The sequence below is a fragment of the Lissotriton vulgaris genome, chromosome 4_1, assembly GCF_964263255.1.
Source record: "Lissotriton vulgaris chromosome 4_1, aLisVul1.2, whole genome shotgun sequence".
NCBI classification, from domain to species: domain Eukaryota; kingdom Metazoa; phylum Chordata; class Amphibia; order Caudata; family Salamandridae; genus Lissotriton; species Lissotriton vulgaris.
The window spans coordinates 297253692-297268165 of NC_141691.1; the positions used below are offsets into that span (position 1 = coordinate 297253692).

The 14474-nt window shown below is 44.5% G+C and overlaps 1 protein-coding gene across 4 annotated transcripts in view; it reads left to right on the top strand.

The window, feature by feature from the left end:
• Window positions 1–4068: 4068 nt before the first annotated feature.
• The window catches only part of FGF13 (fibroblast growth factor 13), a 1000232-nt gene continuing 989826 nt past the window's right edge, over window positions 4069–14474 (top strand). For 2 of the 4 annotated variants that reach the window (XM_086918621.1, XM_086918627.1), the window contains exon 1: window positions 4069–4209. The gene's annotated coding sequence lies outside the window, so the exon portion shown is untranslated. The remainder of the gene's footprint in view (window positions 4210–14474) is intronic. The other 2 variants (XM_086918625.1, XM_086918620.1) reach the window with 2 other exon arrangements.

A 14474-nucleotide genomic window follows, 5' to 3' on the forward strand; every position in this document is an offset into this window, starting at 1 on the left:
TTCCCCAATATTCCCCAGGAAAAGGATGCCGAGAAGCCAACGGGCCCTCAGCTCGATCCTTCATCAAGGCCAGCACACCAACTGCCATGTGGTAAGAACATAGAGAACATTTGAAAATAGCAAAGTTGACATAGACGGTTGACCGCTAACACCAACTGTTCTGGAGTGACATCTTGGTTAGTCCATTGTACCAGGACCACAGCTATTAGAGGCACATCAGTGGAACTCCACTGCTGTACACCGTGAGCAGCAGAGAGACTGTCTTCATCTGCACCCAGAGAGCATTCATTTTGGTGTCTGCCTGCTTTTGGTAACCGTTTGCCAAGACCGAGTTTCCCTCCGGGCTGTCCTGAGTCAGTCGAACGGCCTGCACCGATGTCGTCCTCTTGCACAGGTAGGCCCAGGATGTGCATGCCCTCACTCAGCTAGGTTATATGATGCGATTTATTCTTCTGCTCAAAGGCCAGACCAAAAGGAAATGTCCAGCGATACCGTGTGTTGGCTTCGCGTAGCTTGGAGGTGACAGGCTGAGACGACTGTCTGTGCACCAAGGTGGACGGGGCCAAGTCCTGGAAGAGTGTGCATTCATATCCTTGGAAGGAGGTCTCTTCCTTCTTCCTCGTGGCGCTTAAGATAGTTTCTCTTGTTTTGAATGAGTGCATCTTTGCCAGGACATCTCGTGTCCGTCTATGCTCACCCGTCTGCAGGGTCCCCACCCAATGCACTCGGTCTATTTTTAGCTTCAGTTGCAGGGTGCCAAGATTGCTGAGAAAAGGCCAAACACAAATGCCTCAAAGTCTGGCCCTTTCGCACCCTCCTCCAGGTCCCGGATGCGTATATTCTCCCTCTGGGTTCTGTTCTCCAAGTCCTCCGCCTTCAGAAGCACTTGTTGCAGCTGAGACTGGAGAGTGTACTGGGCCTCATGTAATTTAGTAGAGCGGGCTTGAGGTATTGCATCTGTTCCTCCACCTGCACTACCCTGGTGCTCACTGCATCCACATCGTGCCTGAGTGCCGCCATCTTCTCCGTTAGGTCAGCCTTAAGTTGGTCCATGGAGGCGCCCATCTCTTGCTTAAGTTCATGACACAGTTCAGTTTTAAAGTCTAAGAGGGAAGCGACCAGGTCTTCCCTGGTCAGGGCCATTATCTGCACCTGATCTGTCTCAACAGAGGGGTAGGTCCTATCTGGGATGGCGACGTAATGGGAGACTTGTGTTTGTCGCCTTCCTTGGGGGCATTGGAGCAGCGTGGCGAACAGCGCCAAGACACGCAAAGAGAGTCTCCGAAAATCTATTCCCGCACTCGTGGTTTTCCCAGCCGTAGGTTCAGGTTTGTTACTTGCAGTTAAACCCTGGGGGCCATCTTAGGGTCAGGCATCGGATGAAGGATTGGGGCAGCTGTACTGGGGCGAGAGGCTTCCTTTTCTCCCAGGCGAGGCAGCAAAAGTAGACAGAAAAGGAGAAAGAAAGGTAGGAAGGTGTCTTGCCTGCTTCCTTTCTCCCACTGCCACTGGTGTCAAGTTGGGGCCTTTTTTTTCTCTGTGCGGGGACCATTTTAGGGTCAGGCAAGCTTCACTGCATGGGCCTTCACCAGGCCTGCTGCATGCTGTATGGAAGGAGTGAGAATGGGGGAACGACCTGGCAAGCGGGCCCCCCTGCAGCCGCTCACCGTCTCTGCGCCGTAGATGTCTCTGGTGCCTTCTTCACCGACGCTCCAATCCGCACCTCATGGCCTTTCGTCTCTGTGCTGCATCCTCGTCGAGTGCGAGATGACCTCCTGGTTAGTGGTGCCAATCTGGGTCCGTGATGAGCAACAGGGCCCCCGATGGCGTTGCTAGATCCAGGTAATGTGTTATGCTAATGGATCCCCATCCAAAAGTTCTCAGTGGCGGTAGGCATTCAGTTGTGCGCGACGCCGCTCGGGGAAAACTTCCGCACCATTTTGGGATCAGACTCGGCCTCCCAATCCGTCCAGCTTTGGAGATGATTGCCGCTTATGGGCCGCTTTCCGGAATCGCCATCATGACCCTGGTCAGTGCGAGGGAATATCGCATGCAGCCATCCGGTTATTGGTCCGCTATGTGCATTGGAAACAGTTTGTGGCAGTCTCGGGGTCCGGAGCTGAAACACATCATGACGGTTCAGCCATCTTGCTTGGCCACGCCCCCAAGAGACTGTATTTTAAGTCTTTTTGCTTATTGATATTTCTAAGAACTGTATGGTGAATTTTTATCATTTTAGATCATTTTTTGTACATATAAAATATGGGATGTTTTTACAAAACGTGTTTGCTGTCCTTTTGTAGTGTTATCACTGTATTACTGCTGGTTATGTGCAAATGCTTTTACACATTGCCTCGGAAATTGGCCTGACTGCTGGTGCCAAGCTACCTTGGGGGGTGAGCAGGAGTTATTTTAGAAGTGTATCCCCCTTACCCTGACAAGGAAGAAGGGTGCCTACTTGGACAGGGTAACAACCTGCCAACTAGAAATCCCATTTCTAACAATACTCACCTGCTGTGGTCCTTTCTTGTGTGACTGAATTACTATAGTAGTAAATGCACCTGCTTTACACCCTCTTGAATGAGCCTTAGCTCTCCACAGCTACCCCTTGAGAGCTCTGGTTTTCAGGAGCCTAAAACACTATCACTAAGAGTTGCCTGGACTTAGTGCACAGAGCCTCACCATAGATGGACACAATAAACTGAGCCAGCCTCCTACCTACGGTTCTCACGTGTGTAACAAATTTCCCTGAAAAAGGGGCGTCATACATTTTTTTTAAATTTATTTTATTGAGGATTCATAGGAATTACAAGCATACAATACTATCATAAATAAATACATGTTCCAGAGTATTGCAAAAACAAGAAATCGCCTTAAGTTAAAGTGCAAAGTGCTAAACATTATCAAATATAAATACGCTTCAGAATATTCTACAGTAAAGTCAGTGCGTTCATATGAAGCAGTAAAAGATCACCTGAAGTTAACGTTCAAAGTGCTAAGTATCACAAAAGTAAGCACCCATCTGCTCTGTCACTCTATACCAGGTGCCACAGTGATTGAAATATGTAACTAAAATGTACGTTTTGCGCAGCCTATAAATGATGTTTAAAATATCAACAATTTCTCTACCTATCAAATGCGATCTAAATTCGTAATAATGTTATCAATTGGTTAAGAATTGTGATAGAGAAAAGTGCAAAGTGCGTGTTAGCAGTGTGTCGTACATGAAAAAAACTTGCTTTATTTAGGGAAAAAGCGGTAAACTCGTAATTTAAAAAATAGGCATATAAGGAAGGTAACTCCTACAGAAAGCTCCGTAGATGACATAACTGAATGTATGCCTTGCACTTTGAAATACTTTCAATTAATTTGAAACTTTGGGTACACGCTCATGATGTCTTACTCTCCCATATCAAGAATCAAACTCTTATAGTTGTAACATTCCGGAAGTCACCTTGGCACCTGAAGGTTTTGTGTCACAGTGGTACTCCATTTGTGAAAAGAGTTGCTGTTAAACCTAGGAGTGTAGCTATTCTTTGTTCAGCATGTGCAGTGGCACCGGGAACCATAGCCCTGATGAGCCCATTAAACCCTGATAATCGCTGTTATTTTACTACTCAAACAGTAGTCAAAACATTTCCCTTACTAGCACCATTGTTTTCTACGCTACTGGTTAAACCACAGGCATAGTATGAATATGAGCCGCGGCAACGAGTCGGAGTGCGTGTGACGTCACCCACCATTCTTGGAACGGAAACCCAACATACATTTCACAACTAAGTAGCAGTGTGACGGCAACAATTCCCCTCCCTCCTGCCATTAGACCGTACTAATGCCACTGCTGTTTTCTTGACTCGAGGCTTCCTCCTGTAAGACGATATGCGCACAGCTGTTTTGTGCACTTAGTTAGAGCAACTTGGAAAGTAAATGAACTGGGGAGGAATTCTATGTCGCTAAAAATAACTGCGTCGGCTGCTGTAGATACCCTGTGACCGGCCTGCTCGGAACAGCACACTCTAGTCCTACGAATCGGGAGAATTCGGGGTTTGGCCTCAACATTGGTGCCTCGGTTTCAGGTCCCTAGCTGTGCACCTGTCAGAGGGAAGGACTTCTCTGGAGGAACGCGCAGCACTGCGGGTGTGGGCCTCGGCTGGCATGTGGCCGCCCCAGGTGGCATTCGCCTACAAGTCCACAAAGCTGCGTGCCCAGGTAGGTCTGCCGTCCCCCGAGTTGACACTGCTGACACAGCTGGTTCCAGATCCAGTCCTTCCGTTGACGCGGCTAGAGCACTGCCCACTGATGCACCTAGGTTATGGCGCCAGGGAAGGGGCGTCGAAAGGTTCTAGTGTTACGTCACTATCGGCTCCTGCTCGACCGAATTGGGCTTGGGCTGTGGTCAGGATAGTTAGGGCTGACTGGAGGGTATTGGTCCATTTCGCGCCAAGTGCCACCAATGGAGCCCCTCAATCAGTCTTGCACTCCTCGTGTGGCCGAATCTCAGACAGCGTCACGATCTCATAGCTGCATAGTGAATACTCGCCCAGTTAGACGCCGTAAGCCAGACCCAACCTTATAGGGAACAACCTTTGCATGCTGGGGCATGTAGTTTTCCCCGAGAATCACAACGAATGAAATTGTGTTATTTAAGAAGAAAGCAGTGACCCTAACTGATCCATACTTTATGGTGAAAGTTGTCAACTTTGGATCCAGCTGGCGGTAACCAATTTGACCGGCACTTGGTACACTGCCGTGACCTTTTATACAACTTATTTTAGCCTCCAGGAACACCGATTCCAGTAAAGAAAAGAGCGACGCTACATGCTCCAGCATGGAATTACTATTAAATAAAAACGTGGGACTGGTCGATGGTAATATAATTAGAACATATATTTACTTAGCTGTACTTATTTTATGTACTGTGGAAGAATGAAAGTCTGAGTTGGCCCTATTTGAATATTTAATGTGCCATCACATGCTAGCAGACTGCATCTGTTGATGAAAGAGCTGAGGGGTTCAGGCACATCTTGTATAGATAAGTGTTTGATACAGGTTGATACCGGTTGTAATCCTGGTATAACATCCTTTTTCTGATTTCCTTATTACAGTTTATGGGATGTCTACTCTAATAGATATGTCTTGTGATGTCTTATCACCTGGAATGATGAAGTGACGTAGCTGCTGAAAAGTTATAGGTTACTACAGTTGAGTTGTGATGTCCTAATGCATGCTGCCGCCAGCCAAGGTGAAATGCAGGTCACGGAGATTCACTTTAGCTGCGGTTAAAAAGTGCAACAAACAGGAAAGCTGTAACCTCATTATCTAGTTTTCTTAAACGAACCGTGATCAGCAGGAAGGAGATATGCATGGCAACATGTTTATGTTTTTACATAACCGTCATTACAGGTAAATAGAATGCCTCCATATTTGTTTCAGCACATTCTGAGCCTCAGCACTTTAAAAATTGTGAATTTCATTAAACTGTTTCTAATATATTTTTGCAACAAAGTGCAAACCACTTTTTGATGTGTTTAATTTTGCACTAAATTCTAATTGTATTCTTTCTGTCTACAACTTGCATATAAAAAGCAAGGCACCAAGGATTTAAGTGCATTGCAGGAAAAGCGATGGTTTGACCCCGTCATTATAAGGAATAAAATGCCCTCTGGCATACATTATGATATTCCAAATCACCATGGAGTACCATGACATTAGATATTAACTCACACTTGGACCTCATTCCTCTATGTTGTCATGGAATTACTTGTGATATCTTTATAATGTACTAGCAGCCCGCCCCAGCGTTGCCTGGGGCAGAAAGGGGCTGGGGGCAGCATTTGATGCTTGCGTGCCCGTCCCTCTGTGCACACCCGCTCCCGACCCCCTCCCTCCTCGACTCCCTCCCGTCCCGATTCCTCCCGCCCGTCCCTCTGTGCACACCCGCTACGACCCCCTCCAGCCCCCTCCCGCCCCAACTCCCTCCCGCCCCAACTCCCGCCCGCCCAGACTCCCACCCGCCCTGAGTCCCTCCCGCCCTGACTCCAATGTGCATTTACCTTACCTGAGCTGCCGCTTCCTTCCCGCGCTCCTCACTTCACCGCAGCTCCATGTCCGCCGCTCGTCATGACGCACCTGAGCCGCAGCTTCTCCCCGCGCTCCTCACTTCTCTGCCACTCGTCATCATGCACGTCGCGGCCAGCGCTACGTCGCGGCCAGCACAGCGTCGCGGTCGGCGATACATTCAGGGAACTACTTTTTAAAAAAAATTATATTTTGAAATTTACGTTTTTTTTTATTTTTTATCGCCTATGTCCATCTGCACACCCTTACAATTTCTGCAATGTATCGGGTGTGTGGATTCGCGCTGTGGTTCCCGAGTTTACCCGGCTCAAAGGTGTGTGTTCTCTCTTTAAAATAGTAGTATAGATTTTGTGAAATTAAGGAGGTAGGTCCTGGGACATAGGGTCAGCTGGACCATATAATACTTTTTGAGAAACAGGATGCCAGCCCTACACTTCGTTTTTTTGGAGCTCATGAATTCAAGCAACAAATCAGTCCTATTTCTGGATTTGTTCGGTACAATGTATATATACCCTTTGCTTCTTCGTTTCTTCATTAGAAATAATTTTGCATGAGAAAAACATATCACGTAACACATTAGACATGTACATACATTATAACATTACACATAGAAACAACATTTCATTCAATAAACATTACACATGCATTGCAAATCTATTATACAGCAAATATTCAATCTTTGCGTGGTATTGCACATATATCATTTGAAAGATAAAGTCACGTTTCACAAGGAGATGAAAAAGATTTCACTAAATGCGTTAATCATTGTTGTAATTAGTCCAACAGTTAATTTCTCCTTTCTGCCCAGATCACGTTGAATTAGAAACACGTATTACTCTGGTGCCCTTACAACTCTCGGGGGTAAAAACTTCAAATGATATATGTGCAATACCACGCAAAGATTGAATATTTGCTGTATAATAGATGTGCAATTCATGTGTAATGTTTATTGAATGAAATGTTGTTTCTATGTGTAATGTTATAATTTATGTACATGTGTAATGTGTTACGTGATATGTTTTTCTCATGCAAAATAATTTCTAATGAACAAACGAAAAAGCAAAGGGTATAAATAAATTGTACTGAACAAATCCAGAAATAGGACTGATTTGTTGCTTGAATTCACGAGCTCCAAAAAAACGAAGTGCAGAGCTGGCATCTTGTTTCTCAAAAAATCTTTATAATGTATGTCATTTATCTCATATATAATATATTGGACCCTGATGCATATCTCTATTTTAAAGCTAAGTACACAACGGTAAGGGTGACTCAATAAGCACAGGGAGAAAATCAATAGAATGATAACAATAAACTATAAAAAATCTGTGCGCTCTTCTTCCCGGGGTCTACCGTTAAGGTCCCAAAAGATCCAAGCACATAAAGATTGATGGAAGGAGTGTTGTGTTCTTAAAAAGTATTCAGTCCACTGCTGTATTCTAAAGTTTTATTATTGCAGATTAATCCAATATCCGTAACAAAAGTTTTTTTCCAACAGAACAAGTGTCCAATCATATATGGAATCAGTGACACTATTTCATCCAAATCAATTTTTTGTGATCCAAAGAGATATCTTAGAACAGCCAACGCGTTTTGTCCAGTATGGACATCATCAGGGCTGTAAACACATTTCACACAAACAGAAACATCCATTAGGTTTCGAACCATTACTTTACAAAATATACAACCAATATAAAAACATGCCTGTAATTAAAACAAAATTACTACAGACTCTCAGTTTGCCTGCCTATATACCATTCTACAGCCTACAGTCAATTTAAATAGACAGAAAAAAATGTAACATAGATACATAGTACAGGCCACTACACCGCTGATCAGTTATTGTTTTTGTAAGGTATGTTACTGCAATGTTACATTTTTTCCTGTCCATTTAAATTGACTGTAGGCCCTGTTGTTTAATTCTTCAACATTGAAAAGAATACTGCATGGATGTGGGTACGATCTTCATAATCTAAAATAATTTGTGTATAGTTCCTACAAGGGTCATGATTAAAATGGTATATAGGCAGGCAAACTGAGAGTCTGAAGTAATTTGTTTTAATTGCAGGCATGTTTTTTATATTGATTATATATTTTGTACAGTAATGGTTCAATACCTAATGGATTTTTCTGTTTGTTTGAAATTTATTTACAGCCCTGATGATGTCCATACTGTACGAAACGCGTTGGCTGCTCTAAGTTATCTCTTTGGATCACAAAAAATTGATTTGGATGAAATTGTGTCACTGAATCCATATTTGATTGGACACTTATGCTGTTGGAAAAAACCTTTTGTTGCTGATATTGGATAAATCTGCAATAATAAAACTTTAGAATACAGCACTGGACTGAAGACTTTTTGTGAACACAACGCTCCTTCCATCAATCTTTATATGCTCATATCTCTATTTTCCTTGTTGCCGTTGAGTTGTGATGCCTCTAGTTACCTGTAGCAAAAAATGATGTATCTTATGTAAATACGTTTTTAGAGTTAAGTTCTGAGGTGTCACAGCCAGCAGCAAGGTGCGACGTGGGTCAGCGAGCATCATTACAGCTGCACTTTTCACAAGGAAATAAAAGGAACTTTCTTTCCTTTTTCCAATATGTTATGTTCTAAAAATGAAACCATAATCAGCAGAAAATAGACACTTATGGCCACCTGTTTATCGTTTTCCACCCCACAGGTTATCACAGAAAAGATAGAATCTCTGCATGTTTCTCCAGCAACAGTAGTATTTAATTTGACTTAGCTTAAGCTTATTCTTTTTTTTATTGAGCAGAATAAAACAAAATACATTAAAGCCAGCATACCTTAACATCGATATACATTATAATACAATTAATACATCATTTTTAATTATAGAGGAGTAATCATGTCAAACAGCTGGAATATGTCAGGCAAAAATCCTACCAACCCAGCTAGCTTGTTTACAATATAAATAATAGGTAACACCAGAGTAGTATATGTTTATGGAAAAAACTTTCTCTTGTACTAAAGTGCAAATGCAGTTAAACCTAAAATCGTAAGAATATTGTTCAGCAGCATAATGTAGACAATTAGACAAAGTGCCAGTGCTAGTGCAAATAAATACTCCCGAAGGAAGCCAAACTAATATGCAAGCCTTCTCTAGGACTAAAGTGCATAAAATAGAATTAAGGTCAAATACATTTTATTTGACAGTGTAATTTACACGATCAAGTAAAGTGCAAATGCAAGTGCAGATATATACTCCCATTCTCATAAAAAAGGAAATGGAAATACCATTCATGACCCGGGAGTATGATTCATAAAAGAAAATCAGAAATAATCCTTACCCCTGAACCTTCTTATTAATCATCAACATAATGCAGATAATTATTCAACACCAGATTGTCCCTGAAGATGCCTTTCCATTTGATCAAGAAGTTTCCAGATTGACAGAAATTTCTTAATCGCTCCCACCCTTTTAGCATATGCTTCTTCAAAGGTTCTCACACGTTTAATTTTTTTATAACAGTCAATAAGAGTTGGGGTCTTGGTTGATTTCCAATTCTGCAACATCAATGAACGTGCCACCAAGAAGGAAATTGATATAAACATTTCACCTCCTTTTGTTGGCCATCGTGTGCACTACCTTCGGAGTGCTGAGTGTGTCCGTTGGCCATCGCGGCCCCGCCCGCGCAATAGAATGTTCCGCACTAGTGTGGAACGTTCGGCGCAGTTAAGGAGATAACACTTGATTTGCGCTTTGTTTTAATAAACCAAACAATGTCGACTCCGGTTCTAGTTGTACAATGGTTCCAGCCAAAACTGCCTCAAACTAGGCATGTACAGGCAATATGTAGCCAACCGCCCTCGCCGGCTTGCTGACATTGTAAACAAGTATTTTCCACCTCCAGATAGATTTTATGGAGGGCCTGTGGAGTATAATAAGCCGACCATCGGGACAGAAAAGTCATCCTTTTAAAATTGGCAGCCCTAAGTAGCTTATTGCCATTCTGCAAAATTGTTTGCCATTCTCTAATTGAGAAATTGCCGGCCAATTCATTTTTAGTTTTTTCTAAGAAATTAGTAACAATAAAAGGCTCCCCTTGATTTTGAAAAACTCTATACCAATTCTCTATGCCTCTCAATTAAATTATAAACACGGCTGCAAGAACTGAAGGGATGCCTGTGTTACCTACGGGTGCATATTTATTTATCCAGGATCTGACCTGAAGGAAACTAAAAAAAAGGAGCCTATTCTGAGTTCCACATCTGGGCTGCATCTCCTCCCAGGTCATACATCTGCCTCCTAACAGAAAGTGACCTAACTCTTTAAAACCTTTTAACTCCCAAAGTTTAATATGACTACTATGAATAAAAAAAGGCCCAAGCTTCTAGCCTCTGACAACCCCAAATATTCAAATCCTGTCGATTTTGCTTTATGCAGAAAAAAAATCGAAGTCTAGAAGAGAATTCTTGTAGCGTCTTATATCTTACTTTTTTAGGCAATCTTGATGTTTTTAAAAACACCGAAAGCTGAGTCCCTGCTGCATCAGCCATTTTCCTCATAAAAACCATCCAAAGACCCCCTATTATCAAACAAACTAACTAGAATATCCATAAATGCTGCCTCATAATAAGTTAGAATATGGGGAAGTGCCAAACCCCCCCGCCAACTTCTATCTAGCTGCAAAATCGATAGTTTTACTTTGAAGCTTTTTTATTCCAAATAAACTGTCGAAAAAGTTTATCCAATTCTCTAAATATGCTGCGCTAACTTTAAACGGGACATTGGAAAAAAGAAAAATTAATAAGGGTAATACTGACATCTTGATAAGGGAAACCCATCCTATCAAAGAAAGAGGGAGAAAACCCCATTTACCCAATAAATCTTTGATCTTACTCAATGTAGCTTCATAGTTTAGCTTATAGAGATCCGCTTCCTTTAAATTCTCTTCACGCAAAATGGTACGGTGTGTCTCCTGTTTGTAATTTCTGTCATAATGGTGTACAGAATCGTAATCATGTTTTGTTTGTATGCAAGGTATTGCGTCCTTTTCGCCTTAAATGGCTAAAACCAATTTGTCTGCAGCTAGGAATTTTAAATGTAAATACTTTTTTCCATGCACTTTACTGCCCACCTAATGAAATGTTTTGCTACAGAATTTTTAATTTTTTTAAAAGTTTTTTAGATATTTATTAATAATGCACGGGGAATTGCTGGGGATTGCTAGGCTAACGATTGTATGTGCCACATCGCATTTTCTAGACTGTATGGTTCTACCTTGTTGTTTCTTTTATGTGATGTATACTGTGTGTTTTACTTTATGTGGCCCTCGCTGAGAGCCAAAACATAATAAACTTTGGTTGTGTGATTATAGAGATCCGCATATCGGTTTGATACATAGATTCCTAAATAGCAGATCGGTTCAGGGGAGCATGCTTGTTGTTTCAAAATATCCGGAAGAAAATTACAACAAACATTAAGTGCCAATACTTCAGGTTTTTTGTGATTAATTTTTTATCTTCCAATTGCTCAAACTGAGTGAACTCCTTCAAGATTTGATCAACATTATGCTTTTCCGGTTTAAGGTAGAGTATCAGATCATCAGCAAAGAATTGAATTTTAGACATCCCCCCCTATAGGAGTTTTTATATCTATGTTCTCCCTAATCTTTACTGCTAAAGTCTCTATGAAGAAAATAAACAAAACAAGCTCTAGGGGACAGCCCTGCCGGTTCCCACGTTTTACATCTATGAAACCTATACATTTAGAATTTATCCTAATCTGGGCCTGGGCTCCTTGATAGATATTCCGAAGCATGTTAATTTTTTGATCTGGAAAACCACATTTTTTCAGGCCTTAAAATAGTGCTCCCCAATTCACGAGGTCAAATGCCTTTTCAGCGTCAAACATCATTATTATTGCAGGATTTCGATGAGTATTAAAATAGTCAATTGCTTGAATAATCAATCAATCACAGTATTTGTAAAGCGCACTACTTACCCGTGAGGGTCTCAAGGCGCTGGGGGTGAGGGGGTGCTGCTACTGCTCAAAGAGCCAGGTCTTGAGGAGTCTTCTGAATGTGAGTAGTTCTTGGGTCTGCCGTGGGTGGGTGGGGAGGGTGTTCCAGGTCTTGGCGGCGAGGAAAGAGAAGGATATGCCACCGGAGGTCACTCGTTGGATGCGGGGGACCGCGACAAGGGCAAGGCCGGCGGAGCCGAGCTGGCGGGTGGGGGTGTAGAAGGTGAGTCGTCTGTTGAGGGATGCTGGTCCGGTGTTGTGGAGTGCCTTGTGTGCTTGGGTGAGGAGTTTGAAGGTGATCCTCTTGTTGAAGCGGCGCCAGTTTAGGTGTTTCAGGTGGGGTGTGATGTGGCTGTGGCGGGGGGTGTTGAGAATCAGATGTGCCGAGTTGTTCTGGATGCGCTGAAGCCACCTCAGGAGTTTGTCCGGAATTCCTGCGTAGAGTGCATGTCCTTAGTCCAACCTGCTACTGACACGGGCCTGGGTGACCGTTCTGGTTTCGGTGGGAATCCACTTGTAGATCCTGCGGAGCATGCAGAGGGTGTTGAAGCCAGAGGAGGAGACAGAATTGACCTGCTTAGTCATGGAGAGGGTGGAGTCAAGGATGATTCCTAGGTTGTGTGTGTGGTCGGTGGGTGTTGATGCTGTTCCCAGTGTGGTCGGCCACCAGGTGTCATCCCAGGCTGAGGGGGTGGATCCGAGGATGAGGACCTCCGTCTTGTCCAAGTTCAGCTTCAGTCGGTTGTTCCTCATCCACTCTGCGACGGCCTTCATTCCTTCGTGGAGGTTGGTCTTGGAGGTCTGAGGGTCTTTGGTGAGGTAGAGGATCAGCAGGGTGTTGTCATCGTAGGAGATGATGTTGAGGTTGTGTTGTCGGGCGACGTGGGCGAGAGGAGCCATGTAGATGTTGAACAGCGACAGGCTGGGGGATGAACTCTGGGGTACGCCACAGATGATCTTGGTGGCTTCAGAGCGAAAGGGGGGAGTCGGATGCTCTGTGTTCTGCCGGAGAGGAAGGAAGTGGTCCAGTCCAGGGCCTTCTCTTGAATTCCGACTTTGTGGAGGCGTGTTTGTAGTGTGCGGTGGCAGACCGTGTCGAAGGCGGCTGATAGGTCCAGGAGGATGAGGGCTCCTGTTTCTCCGTTGTCTAGCAGGGTCCTGATGTCGTCGGTGGCAGCAATGAGAGCCGTCTTGGTGCTGGGGTTGCTTCGGAACCCGGATTGGGACGGGTCCAGGATGTTGTTCTCCTCGAGGTAGTGGGTCAGTTGTTTGTAGACGATTTTCTCAATGACATTCATCAGGAACGGGAGCAGGGAGATGGGACGGAAGTTCTTGAGGTCCTTGGGTTCAGCCTTGGGCTTCGTGAGCAGGGTGTTGATCTTGGCAAACTTCCAGCTTTCCGGGAAGGTTGCCGTCTCGAAGGAGATGTTGATCACTTTCTGGAGTTGGGGTGCGATGGCTGTGTCGGCTTTGTTAAAGATGTGGTGTGGGCATGGGTCTGATGGTGATCCTGAGTGGATGGAGTTCATAATCATGCGGGTGTCGTCGTCACTGATGTTGGTCCAGGAGAGCAGGTGGTTTGTGTGGGTGGTGGACACGGGGGGATGGAATCTGTTGTTGTCGGGGTGGTCGGAACATTGAAGCTGTCGTGGATGTCGGCAAACTTGCGGTGGAAGAAGGTGGCCAGCGAGTTGCACAGGTCTTGTGAGGGTGGGATGTCGTTGGTGTTGGAGCTGGGGTTGGAGAGTTCCTTCATGATGTTGAAGAGCTCTTTGCTGTTGTGTGCGTTATTTTTGAGGTGGTCTTTGACTGAGGATCTTTTGGCAGATCTGATGAGGTGGTGGTGTCTGTGGGTGGCGGTCTTGTGGGTCGTGTAGCTGTCCGGTGTTCGTTCGCGGAGCCATTTCTTCTCCAGTTTCCGGCATGTTTGTTTGGAGGCCTGGAGTTCCTCGGTGGACCACTTGGCTTTCTTGCTGGTGCGGCTGTTGGAGGGTTTCTTGAGTGGGGCGAGAGTGTTGGCGCAGTCGTCGATCCATTGTCTGAGGTTACGTGCGGTGGTGGTGGGGTCGGTGGGTCAATTCTGTGCAAGGGTTGTGGTTAGCTGGTCTTTGGTGACTTTGCTCCAGCAGCGGTGGGGCATCTATTGGGTGCGGTGGTGCGTGGTAGGTGAAGTGGGTGCAGCTGGGGTCAGTTCAGTGGAGTTCGGTGGTGGGTTCGAAGAAGACGTGGGGGCTTGCAGAGAAGATGGGGTCAAGCGTGTGGCCTGCGGCGTGGGTGGGTGCAGAGACGAGTTGTCTGAGGCAGAGGTTGGCGAGGTTGGTGATCAGGGTGGCGGAGTTGGTGTCGTTTTTGTTCTCGAGGTGGAAGTTCAGGTGCCCGAGGAGGATGTAGATGTAATAAGAAAACCCA